A 13,229-nucleotide genomic window follows, 5' to 3' on the forward strand; every position below is an offset into this window, starting at 1 on the left:
AAGACAGTCAATTTCTTTTGTGATAATAAACTTTATTTATAAGCATTTTTAAAACAACAATTTAAAGACAAGAGAACTGTGTCAGAAAATAGACAAAATCCCACAAAACAACATAAATAACTAAATCCTAGATCCTCCTGGACCTCAGAACAACCAGAAAGGACTGGGTAGTGTTAAAAGCTTCAGAAGATAGGAAGGGGCCAGTTGCTCTGGCAACTGTATGATCAAAAGATGTTTTGGATGTTGTGTTGGAAGGAAGCCAGAGGTCCAAGATGGATACTCTGGGTGGGATGGAGCCTGGAAGGCCCAAATATGACTTCAATTTCATCCTTGTTTAGCTTTATGATAGTTATTTATCTGGCCATTTAAATGGATCATGAAACTGCTGCCATGTAAACGTGGTGACTGAGGTTCCCTTTCAAGGTCCTCTACCACCTGGGTTTCCATCATTTCAGCAGGATGTCGCGTACAACCAGGTGACACACAACAGCTGCTCTTATAAGTTGTGAGACAGGCTCATTGTAGACTTGGTGGACGCGGTTCCACCCTGGCTGTCCGTAATGTGTCTATGTCCTTCCTTCTCTGGCTGGAGCTCAGAGGGGCAAGAGGTCAGAGATTCACATTGCTTCATTAAAGTTTTAATAATGACTGGACTCAAAGGGTGGGGGGAGTCTTTTAGTTGTGGCCCCATAAGACATTAGTGAGGCGACATTTAAATTACTGCTTTTTAATGCAGCTCCATTCAAATTTTAGATTTATCATAAAATGCTTTTTTTTTTGTTTCTACAGACATTAATGGACCTGCATCAGAGCTGCATTTCCCTCAAGAGAAGCTTTGCTGATCCTCAACTTGTTCCACTGTGCAGCTTGTAAAAGCGTGAGCCTCTCAGAGCAGCCTTTATGCTCAATTCCAAAGTGCTGATCACATTTTGTTTTCTGGCTGACTGTTCATATCTATTTTAGGTCTGTAATCCATACCCAACACCTACATGAATGGACTAAATTCCAGGCAGAGTTACAAGAAAAGGCATTGCATTCTGCTTAAAAAGTGCCCCAAGTGAAATTGAAGTGTCTTTGAATTCATTTTTATGCTCAGCATGTGAAGAGGTCTTACAAGAGTGGTATGAACATTGTTAAACATTAAATTTTATTTTCTTGGTGAAAAACTGGTTAGACCCCAGCATATATGAATTCAAAATGCAGTTTCCTGTGTAATTTGATCTCAATGAAACAGCAAAGAAGCTGTGTGGCACACTGATGCAACTTCTCATGTAAAAGCAGTTTTTTTTAAGTAAAAATGAAGAAGACGTAGTTTAGACAAAAACAACAGCAGGAAATGTAACTCAGTGCGAAGCTGAAGCTTTTGATGTGAAGTATCTGAGTATTTGTCTGTGAAGCATCATGAGGTTTCAGGTCTGAATGAATGAACTAGATGAACCTGTACAGCATGACGATCCATTCATAAAAACCTGTCTCCTCAATACACACACAGCTGGGAAATACCACATAAACGTTTCCAACAATCAAATACTTGAAAAATGTTGAATTTGAGGTGTACTGAACTTTTGGTTCAAATTTGGTCTCTGCAGCCCCTAAAAGGTCTATTTTACTACAAACTACATCTTTTCCCAAACTTTACTAAGTAGTGTTGCTGCCTAAACCTAACCACATACTGACAAAAAAGACAAAACTTTTTCTGCCACTGTTTCCAGACACATTTTAGATATAACCATCTCTTTATCCATCCATTTTCTACTGCTGGTCTGAGGTTGAGTTACAGAGGCAACAGGCCACAGAAGAACACCCAACATCCCAAAACGTTAAAACAAAGACAAATTTTAAGGCAATAAACAGACAACACATGTCCGACTCATAAAGCCTCCATTGTTTCATCTTAGATTTTCTAAATAACCTTTGGCATCTACCTCGAGGCAAACGCCCACATTTTCAACTCGAGTATGAGAATCAATTGCATCTAGAAAAAGTAAGAAGACACAACAAAGACAACAACAAAGAGGTAAAGAACCGCATGAATGTCAGTGTATATTTATGAGCTAGTAGGAGATAAAAGCAATGGAATGAGGAGGTGAAAGAGGAAGATCTGCTGCTGCTAAGTTGGTGCATTACAGTGCTGAAGGGTGCAATCTGGGACACAGTAAGAATTAATGATGGCAAAAAGCCTTGAAACAGAGTTTATACCTTTCAACCAGAACTAAACAGTCAGACTGGGTGAGATCCCAAATTCAATATCCTCTCTCCAACTGGATTCAGTCTCTTTAAAGCTCTGTTGGGTAAAGTTTTAGGTTTTGGAAATTAAATGAGAGTAAAATGAAAATGATCTCTTTGCCTGTACACATCTTTGTGCATGTCTTGCAAATATTTTCCCTTCTCACATACAGCACATGGCTTTAAGACAAATCATTCGAAAACATACCAATTTCTAAGAACTCCCCAACATTTCAGCAGCTTTTTTTAAGATTTTCTACCAAACTCTAAATGCATATACATATGCAAAATATCGTTAAGGAGCCCAGATTTGTGTGATTCAGTCAAAAGAGTTCTAAGCAGGAATCAACACATCAGATGCAATCAAAAATTATATTTATTAAACAGATCATTTTTAAACATTCAAGCAACTCAACAATTAAGCCTCAAGGGAAGAAGAAGCACATTAACAGGCAAGAAAACTTTAAACTAATAAAACTCAGCCAGTACTCGGCCAGAGAAGCTGAAGATCAATTTTCTTGTGAAGACAGCATTAAGTTTTAACATAAAAGTAAAATCAGAAACCCCAACGCTGTATAGACTTGGTGTTGCTCCATGTTTAATTGCAATGAAAGAGCTGGCAGAAGCAAAGGGATTTCTGTCATTGGCCCTGGTCAATTAGAGAGCTAGATTTTGTTCTTGCTCCTGCTTTGTTATTTTTCTTGATCAGTGGTCATTTTGGGAAATACCGCCCTAAAAAAGCAGTTGTTGCATCCGATTCTGAATGCATGTTCACACTGTTCCACACAGACTGGACTATCCGTGGAAACAGACCAGGGTTTAAGGCGAACTAAACAGTGCAAGTGTGAATGCGCTCTTAGATCAACTAGCTTCCAGCTACCATGCCTCCAGAATTCCCAACTAGCCTGGCCCAGAGCTAAATTATAGGTTGCTCCACCAGAAATTCAATAATTAAATAAGCTAACATTTGGCTGGGGGTAGGGCTCTCTCAACCAAGCAAATACTTAGCTAGCTTGTGGATCTAAATATTGCTCATTTACCTGAATCCCGGCTCCATTGACCCGGGGATCCTGGCTCATCAGCATAAAGCTAGTTTGGGGAAACTCCCCTGTGCTAAAACCCAAGCAACTTTCCAGTTAGTTCTGGGCTCCAGACCTCTTAGCTACAAAAACCCAAGTCAGCTAGCTTCTCAACCAGGTCTAGACTCCTGTAGCTCACCGAGCTCTTCGCTCCGCTTTTCCTCTCCAACTAGCTTGGGCTGACTTTCGTAGCTTGTTAGCTTCTTCTTTAATCGGTTTATCACAGGGTATGCAAGTTAAGTCTACATTCTCATCAGTTAGAAATGACATCTGAAATTAATCTACAGGTAATATAAAGGCTGTGTGACCCAGCTGTTTAGTAGATGGAGGTGGTGCTACCAAAAGTCTTTGAATAGTACATGTCTAGACACACTCTGAGGCATGGCATTGATCTTAAAGACAACAAACTAAGTTTTTCCATCACACCAAATCTACATGAGTAAACATTACCAGACTGTTTGGAAGCATGATGAAAATGAGATTCCTCATACGCCAGCAGAAATAAAACTAGGTATGAAACACATGCTCCAATGCACAAGCATGCTTTGTACCAATAGGAACCAGTGACTTTGGGCTTTGATAGTCACATGAGAAAAAATGTATCTTGTTTGTTAAAAATCCAAGGAGATCCTGAGGAGTTCGCTGAGCAACAGAGGATGCAGGGAAAGGTAAATACACACATAAAGCCATAGAAATGGTGTGACCATGGTTTGGAGCAGGGAAAATGAGAGGATTAGCTAGTATTAAAAGTTACACACTCACAAAAACAAACACACACACCAGTACAGAATGTTCACGCATGCGCTGACACACAATACAAGCATTCGACCCGGTTCATTATATGAGGTGTCAGCTGGGAAATCCACATTATTGATATGCGGTGTGAATTTACAGGCTATTACCAGCTAAATGTTACTCTGCCAGGATTCATGTGAGTTGTGAGTGTTTTTTCCCCTCAGCACTGTGACAAAGGTCTCCCATTTTTCTAAGTAAAACTGAAAATAGAAAGAGTTTGTATTTTAAAATTTCATTTTAACTTTAGCCTTACAGTGACAAGCAAGCAAAGCGAACACCAGCAGCCTTCAGGTTGTGCAACAGAGGATGATGTGTGAATAAAAAAGTAGTTATGGTATCAGCCAGCTGCTGCAGCTCAATAGACAAACATTCAGTTTACACTGCTCTCTTTTTCTCAGCCCTGAGGTAATATGTTGATTTAGTGTTATTTTTGTTGATGGGAATATTTTAAATTATTAACATAAAATTTACATTATTTTTTAACTCTTCCAATAAAAACCACTAATATCTGCATTAGGCAGCTGAAGTTTAACCCATATTCTGTCTATAGGGAAAAGAGCAGCTAACATGGAGAAAAATCTGCCACCCAGAGATTTCGTTCACTCAGTTTAGAGTACCACAAGGGTCATATTGGTCTCAGCTGGTTCCCTTAAAAACACAGTTTTGCCTATTTACCAGCTAAACCCAGAAGCCACCCTTCATTTGCCCGATGGCAACCGTGCATTATCCCCTTCATAACGTTTACTGCTGGAAACAGGATGTCTCTTATTTCACTGAACAGTCAACTCTATGTGTTTGGACACTGGAGGTTTCACTTTTCAAGGTGGAAATTACAGAATGCAGAATTTTACTACAAATGAGAACACATCACTCTGTTAATACGCCTCCTTTTCTTCTACACGTGTACCTCTGTTGTTCTTATTATTGAAATATTATAATAGAAAAGATAGAAAAAAATGGTTACTTTTAGTCTGAATTAGAAATCTGTGTTCCAGCTGAGGGGCATATGTATATGTTGCCAGCCATATATATTTTTTACTTTTTCCACAGAATTTCTTTTTCCCTAAATGAACAGGTGCAAAATTAGTGCTATTTAAAAAAAAAAAAAAAAAGAGAAAAAAAAAAGCTTTCACAGCTGCATGTTGAGTCATGCAGAAGCATCACACACTGCAAGTGAGTGTCCCTGCTGTGAGACACCAAAGGAGAATGCAGGCAGGCGGCATGGAGGTGTGGATGGCAGTCGACTCTGCAGAGCATCATCACACCTCCTGCAGTGAAGCTCTGCAGTTACTACACCGTCCTGGTTATTAGAAAAGAGCTGCTGGAAAGTTTGATAATATGATCGAAAACAACAATTATGAAGAGATTTGCTGCAAGAGCTGCAGGTAGCACTTTTCCATATTATAGTCTTTTTTGTGTGTGTATATCTGTGTGTGTTTCCCCCGCTTGTGCTAGCGCTGCTATCTGACAGGGCAGATTGTGATTTTTAGCTGAGCAGCGCTAATCTCTTGTTACAATATGAAGTGCTGATTACACCACTGCACACAGTGGGAACGAAACTCTGTGTGTGTGTATGTGTTGTGAAAAAAAGAGAGAATATAAAAGGGTAGATAAGATGACAAGGTGAGGGCGGGAGACATATGATTAAGTTTAGAAGAAGAAGAGAGGTTTTATGTGTGTTACAGAAGTGAGGCAAGGTTATTGTGGTTATCTGACACACACAAAGCCGATAGTGCAGTATGTACGGTTGGGATGTTATGACTAGGACCTGTTCCTGCATCGTCCTGTTATGCTGGACCAGGGCTATTATACTCGCTCTGTTTGTGTTTTGATGTTGAGATAAAAACAGAAGAATAACCAGCTGGAGGAAGCAAAGAGCAAACAGGAAAACGAAGTGAAAAGGTAACTGATGAATTGTGTCAACTAGTGCTGCTGTTAAGGAATTATGTGGACCCGACTATGCAAAAACGTTCTGATTTTTATCTATTAGAGGTGCCTGAGTGGTGCCAAATTCATCCTGCAGCTGGACGACCACACAAAGATCAGAATCATAAAGTGTAATCTGCAGCAGCAAGAGGAACGCAGAATCCTGCAGCTGATCCTCAGACCTGCACAGAGCTCAAATCCCAGCACCATAGTGCCAGTTTGGGGATCACATGAAGAGACAGGCAACACAGAGCTGGTCTGAAAATTTGTGGACAAGTTGTTTTTCTTCTGCAATGAATAAAATTCCTATTTAGCCTATAAATCAGCTCAACTTACTTCAAAACAAAAGAAAATTTAATCCTATGTTTGAATTAACCCATCAGGAACTAAGAGGCCACTTTAAGCAAAGTTTCTGCTCAAACATCTGAACAAACCCTAAATTTTATTCTGGTACTGTTCTTAAGTTCACAAGTATTTTCTGATAAGTAACTTTGCACTGATTGCATTCTGTGAAGCCAATGGCAGCAACTCTATACATTTAGTCATGGTCCAGATGACATGCTGAAGCTTATACTTATCATCAGAATGAGTTATGAACGGGATTTAAGAGATTTTGAACATAACATGGTTGTCACAGATCTCAATCTAATAGAGCAGCATTGGGATGTGTTGGAACGGGAGACTCTCATCATGGATGCAACCGACAAATCTGCAGCTACTGTGTGATGCTGTCAAGTCAATATGGAGTAAAACCTCTGAGGAATGTTTCCAACACCTGGTTGAATCCATGACACCAAGAATTAAGACAGTTTTGAAAGAAAAATGGGGTCCAACCCAGTACTGGAAGGTGGACTTAATAAAGTGACCAGAGTGTGTAAACAAAAATGTATATAGCATATAAATACACATGTCCGACTTCAGATTTTGAAAAACAAATTGTGTGAATATTAGGAACTATTGTGCAACTTGTTACATATTCTAATAAAAAAGTCAATCTGAAAGTTTTATTTCACCTAATTACATAATATTTGACAGTTCAAGTCATTTCTTGCACTGCAACTGTACCAAAGTTGTTTCAGTTCAACAAACATGTGAATTATTCTAATTTCTTTTGTTCCTTCCGTTTAATTTCTGTGGTTTGGACAAAGGACTCTGTAATTTTGGCTCTCTGGATGTATAGCAAGTATCTACTGAGATTCTGAATTTAACAACTGAGAAAATAAGCAAAAGGCAATAAGTACATGTTGCACCCCGACATCTAGTTCCACCTTTGTCAATCATTGGAATAAATTTTTATAAATAAATATAGGATAAAATGAACATGCAAGAGAAAATTCTATGTAAAATTATAAGAGAGACATGACAAATTTGAGTTTCTTCCACCGCTGAGAAAGATGTGAAAGCAGACTGACCTGACTGGTGCTGCGGGAAACGTTCACCGTCTGCTGACCGATGCTGCCTCAGACACCATGTACAGTCTGTGGACTCAAAGCTGGAAGAAAAAAGAGAAAATAAGACAATGAATAAATGTGATGATGCAACATTCCTGTCAATCACACAAGGGTAAGAACAGTGTTCACATCTGCTGTTTATCTCTCATAATGTCTTATTTTTATTAGGGAAAAGGCAGAAATAGAACAAACCAGAGAAATTCCAGCATCATGATTGGTCCAGAAACTTGTCAGTCAAAATTACAAGAACACATACGGATGCATATTGAAAATTCTTGCAGTGCTTGCAAAAGTTGAAACAATTTCTCAGGAAACCACTCACAAAAACAGACGCAATGCTGCTTTATGGAGCTGCAAATCAAAAGAGACGGCGTACTTTTGGCTAGTGGGCGCAGCTGTTCATACAACAAAACAGCAAAAGGAAACTATATGTAAAATTATAAGAGAGACACGACAAATTATATGTGCATGCATTCTTTATGTTAGCGTGGTTGTTAGCCCATACATCCACCAGGGGGCAGTGCAGAATTCAGAGTTTACCTCCAAGCTTCAACGTCAGTTTCAGACAATAACAAACATGGTAACGATGGAGGCGATCACGATAATTTCCATTCCAAAAAAAGGAACATAAAATGAAGTAGCGCCATTAAATATGTTGTGGTGGTTTCTTCTTTGTCACTTTGTGGGTCGAACATCAGCTTTACTGCTAAACACTGCCCCTGTGGTTTCCGGAGGTACTGCTCCATTTGTTCTATCAAGGAAAGCATCCACAAGGACCCTGAAAATGGCCCAAATTGCACACTTAAAAGACGCAGAGGACGGACGAAAGGCTTTGCATCCGTCTTTTGCATAGAACATAAGTGGGCCTTTGCAGCAGACCCTCCTACTCTCTGGACCTCCCTTCCTCTGAGATCCGTGGACTCTGATCTCGTTTAAAAAGGAGCTTAAAAAACATCTTTTAAAACTTGATTTTGATCCTTTTTTGTTGCAGTTTTTATTTTATTGCTTCTTGTATTTCTTGGGAAATAATTATATAAATAAATAACAATTATAAATAATATTTAAATTTTCTCACCTACATCAGTGTCGCAATCCAATGATCACATGCCAATGATGTCCTACAGTCTAACTTAATCAATTTGTATTTTTATTATTTAATTATACTTAAATAATTCCACATGCTCTTTTCTTTAATGCATCTTACAAATGACACTGTTAATCCCAAAAATCATTTCCAAAAATGTTGCATTTCTTAACTACTGTCTATAAATAAATAATTATAAATAACTATAAATAATTAATTAGTAGATAATTATAAGATTTTTTATTATAGAGGGCAGGAAAGGTGTTTAAGACAGATTTTTTCTTTATGTAAAAATTACTGTCAGAGGCTGTTGAAGACTAAAAGCAGTGAAGCTGCTGTCTGGAGAACAAGGAGCCTTAAGAAATTATTGTTGGGTAAAAACAAATATGTGTGAAAATAAAATTCGGATTCAACTGAGATATTGATAAATCAAACTGACCATCATGCTGCTACTTCTAACATTTCAACTCCAAGTCCTGAAGTTATTTGATCGCAGTGCTTTGAGCTGCCATGCTGATAAAAACGGAAGCAGTGAGAAGCATCTCTTTAATAAGCTGAGGCAAAAGTTGCATTATTGAGAGGATTTGACTTAGAATATGAAGTGAGATAGACACAAAGCGCCACAGGGTCTTTTAATAAAAGTTTCTCCTTCATTTCTCCTCCAAACTTGCCAAGTGATAACAACTGGATATTAGTTTCCTGCTAAGGATTTCATATACTATATTATTCCTGCATTTTCTTATCCAAGTATTATCTTCCATATGGAATATTACATAATATCTCACACAGAAACAAACCCTAGAGTGAGCTGACTTTTCATTTCTCCTCTTTGTGAAGTCATCTTTCTGCCTCATTTCAACACAGTCATCAGAAAGTAAAGATGAGATAGTTTAGGCCAACATCTCAGATCTTTCAATGTGTTCATTTTAGTAACGGTACCACCAAATAAGTGAAAATCTTTCTTTAGCCTCATCCAACAACTTTGAAAGCTGCTCTAACTTGAAACCGAAAGCTGATCAAGGACCTTGTTATTCAAAGTGTGGCCTTCATACCGCAGGAATGCCTCTTAGGACAGCAGTGTTGGACTAGTTGTTGGATGGTCCACCACCTTCATCTGAGTGGCTACCTGGGTTACTGGGGCCACCAACAGGTCAACCATTCGAGTACGTACTTCAATATTAATTAATTTAGTCCCTATGGTGACGTTAGAAAAAGAAGAGAAGATAAAAAAATGTGTAAATAAATATCTAAAATCCTTTGTCCCCAACAGAAGGTGTTAAATTGGTGGTTTTGCTTCAGCCAAAATGTTCCCTTCAACAAAACACAAAAATAACAGAATACTTCAGTACCTGAAATACTGATTTTCACATCAGATTTAGCTTTGCTTTTGCTCCATGCTAATAAGCTAATGTTGGAAAGTACCAGCTGTCGACCGCTTGTTCTTCATAAACTACATTCTCATGATGATGACTCTTCAACTACAAGAGTATGAGGTGCAGAGATTAAGCATTGACTGTTGGTGTGGCAGGAAGACTGAGCAAGCAAGCGTCAACATGACGATGATGATGATGAGCAAAGAGGGATAAATTAATGGTGAACAACCCTGTGACTATTGAAGAAAAGGAATAACTTGCAGTCAACTACTTTGGACATAACTCCTCTTAGACACCATGAGCTTCTCTATTGTAAACTCCATTTTTGATATTCATTCACATCAAAACCTGGTTAGGATACAGTTAACATCACAGTTACCAGGTTTTCATTCATTAGAGAAGCAAATCTGAAGCAAGCAGGTGTAATTCATTGGAAGAACCCATGAGCAAATCTTGAGGGAAAACAACTGCAGTTGGAATTGTTTAATATCTGGGATAATATATCATATCTATCAGGTCTGTGAGTCACTTCAGTTTATTGTTTGTTGGTTTAGACCAGAAACAGTAGCAGAGTTAAAAGATTTTAATCTTGGCCACGCAGTTTGTATTTGAAGTCAGTTGGCATCAAGTTTTCTTAAAAATGGGTAAAAACCACCTGAAGTATTTCATTTTTACACATCAATAGAGGTTTCCCGATTTTTATGCATTTCTATTCATCTTTTCCTTTTTTAAAATGAAAGATTAATTTTCACCAGTTTGGTCAACTTTACAACCGACTGACTTCATCTGAAAAGTCTCTGAATTAGATTTCGAAATGCCAAATAGTTTAATTGGGCGCCCATTTAATTCCTAAAAAACAGTGATTTAATTAAAGTTTACAACTTTATCCCAGTCTAAATGACACACACAGCAAGCCAACTACACTAATTAAACCATCTGAGTTCAAACTGGACTAGCAGATAAATATGAGGCACATTTAACAAACATTTTCTTTCTAATCAAGTTTTTTGGGACAGTTTACAGATTTTAATTAAACAACCTGCAGATTAAAGGCCTCTTAGCACATATCTTTTTCAGGCCTGCAATATTATTTGAAATTTGTTTTATTAATTATATAAAACCTGCTTTTAATTTCATTAATGAGTCACAGCAAACAAGAAACCAGTAAAATGGCCTGTTTTGAAAAAAACAGCATGGGATTTGCACCAGAAACTTAAGCCTACAGCATCTTTCTACCACATTTCATGAAGTGTTATCAGGTTTTACAGAAATCCCGATAATTAACAGACAAAAAGGAAAAGTCGACACAAAGTGTTCAGGAATGGAGCTCAGAGGAGTTATCGTTCATCATTTGGAGATCAGTTTGGAAGAAAATCTTAATAAAAAAGTGAATATCAGCAACTAAATGTGTTGGTAAAAATGACCAGTTGCATTTTCCTCGGTTTTGTGAACCTCCAGCACAACTCATCCTCCTCTCCACCATCATCGGCTCCTGTTTTCCAATCTGAACTCCTTTGATAACAAACCAGGACCGTTTCCCCCTGTTTTTAAACACTTCACTGGCTGCAGCTCTTTAACTTCACTGCTATCTGTTGGTTGACTTGTGTCTTCCTCCCTGTTCCCTGCTCACTACACTCAGCATCTTGATCTCTGAGAGTAAGGTCAAGTTTCTCAAAATTTCTCAAAAATTACACTTACCTTTGTTGGGTTGTTGTACAAGACTGTCTTTGTTGATGCAGAGATTCAACGAGTCCAAGCTGTCAGAGATAGGTCACATTCACCTATTCTACTTGTTCACCTTATTAAATATTATTAAAATTACCATGGCAACCTGTGCTGATCTCTTTGTGCATTCGGGGATCTCAGCATCTGTAGATATCCTTTTGATTGCCTCCAGGACAACAACTAAATCCTCCAGCAGGAGATCAGGAATAAGATGTGTTTTCTTTCAAGTAACAGGACCTTTACCAGCCATGGTGATTAACATGTTTTTAAAGTAGAAAGTTCATTTAGACTCAAAAAAGAGGAGGTTGGGGAGGTGAAGGGATCATCAATAGTAATTTTAAAGGAAAAAAACCCGAGCATTGTCATTTTAAACCTTGAATTAAACAGTAGGAACCACAGAACAATGAGGTCGACTGATCTGTTGGTGTTGGTGACTCCAAGCTCATCACACAGGGTTCATACAGCAGCACATTACCTGGGTTTTTATGCAAATTAAGCACAAAGTTTGAGAGGAAAATTCAGTAAATCTGCATGAATATCCCCATACACTACTGTTATGCAAATATAAAAGGGTTAGTTTGTTGAAACAATCAGTAGTTGGCACCGATTTTCCAGCTGGAAGAAGGTACAACAATATTATGTAAATAAAATTCAAATCTTTAGGGAAACAAAATAAACGGGTGCAAAATGACCAAGATAGAAAGTCTGCATAGGGTTTGAATTTCTCAACTTTTGCTTTACAACCTTCGCTACTTTTCTTCTCCTGCTGGACATTTTCCATTATATAAAAAAAAAAAGTATTGTATTTATTTCTAAATGAAGGCTTCATCATTCACTAATGACAAGGTTGGTGGTTTTAATACGGGACTAAACGATAACTGTGCTCCACCGAAAGCATTGACAGGACTGTCAGCAGTGGTGAGGGGTGTGCAATTTTCTTCACACACCCAATCAAGTCATGCATTGAGATACAGATCTACACCCATAAATCAGAGAATCTCACTATTTTTACCAAATAATCTCAATACAAAATCCACCTGCATGGAGATCAAACCGGTTCTCTTGTCTTACTTTGTCCTCCTGCACCGCTGTAAATCTATACCACCTTTAACGTATAGCTGCTTTGTGATAATAAACCACTAAGGCTGTAAATATTGCATGCTGTGTATCGACTGTGTGTATGAGAGAAATATTACTCTGAACTTTTCAACTGTGTTGCAGTGTGTGTGTGTGTGTGCCGACTACTCCATAGGGACAAAAAGAGAGGAATTGGTCATTTTCTCTAGCCGCTATCTGATCCATCGTCTTGAGAGGTGGAACACCAGTTGTTTCTCTCTTTTACTCTCCCATGCAGCAGGAACTTAAAATCCAATTATGGAGCTAGCTGAGGGAAAAAGTTACTTTTCTGTCTCTTTCGCACACTGGCCACAGTTCTGACCTTTCTGTAACCCCTTTCAGACATGTAGCCCATCATCCCGTTCATGATGCTAGAGACGGCTTAATAAGGTTCACAAAAAGCTACAAATACAAACTAAAAATGACTAAATATACAGTACAAACTTTTGTGTGT

General features: G+C 38.2%; 1 protein-coding gene across 6 annotated transcripts in view; it reads right to left on the reverse strand.

The window, feature by feature from the left end:
* plxnb2a.1 (plexin b2a, tandem duplicate 1) overlaps nucleotides 1-13,229 on the reverse strand; it is a 232,899-nt gene that overhangs the window by 86,255 nt on the left and 133,415 nt on the right. For all 6 annotated transcript variants that reach the window (XM_041977968.1, XM_041977965.1, XM_041977966.1 and 3 more), the window contains one exon: nucleotides 7,439-7,518. The gene's annotated coding sequence lies outside the window, so the exon portion shown is untranslated. The remainder of the gene's footprint in view (nucleotides 1-7,438; nucleotides 7,519-13,229) is intronic.

This window comes from Melanotaenia boesemani, chromosome 23 (assembly GCF_017639745.1).
Source record: "Melanotaenia boesemani isolate fMelBoe1 chromosome 23, fMelBoe1.pri, whole genome shotgun sequence".
Taxonomy (NCBI): domain Eukaryota; kingdom Metazoa; phylum Chordata; class Actinopteri; order Atheriniformes; family Melanotaeniidae; genus Melanotaenia; species Melanotaenia boesemani.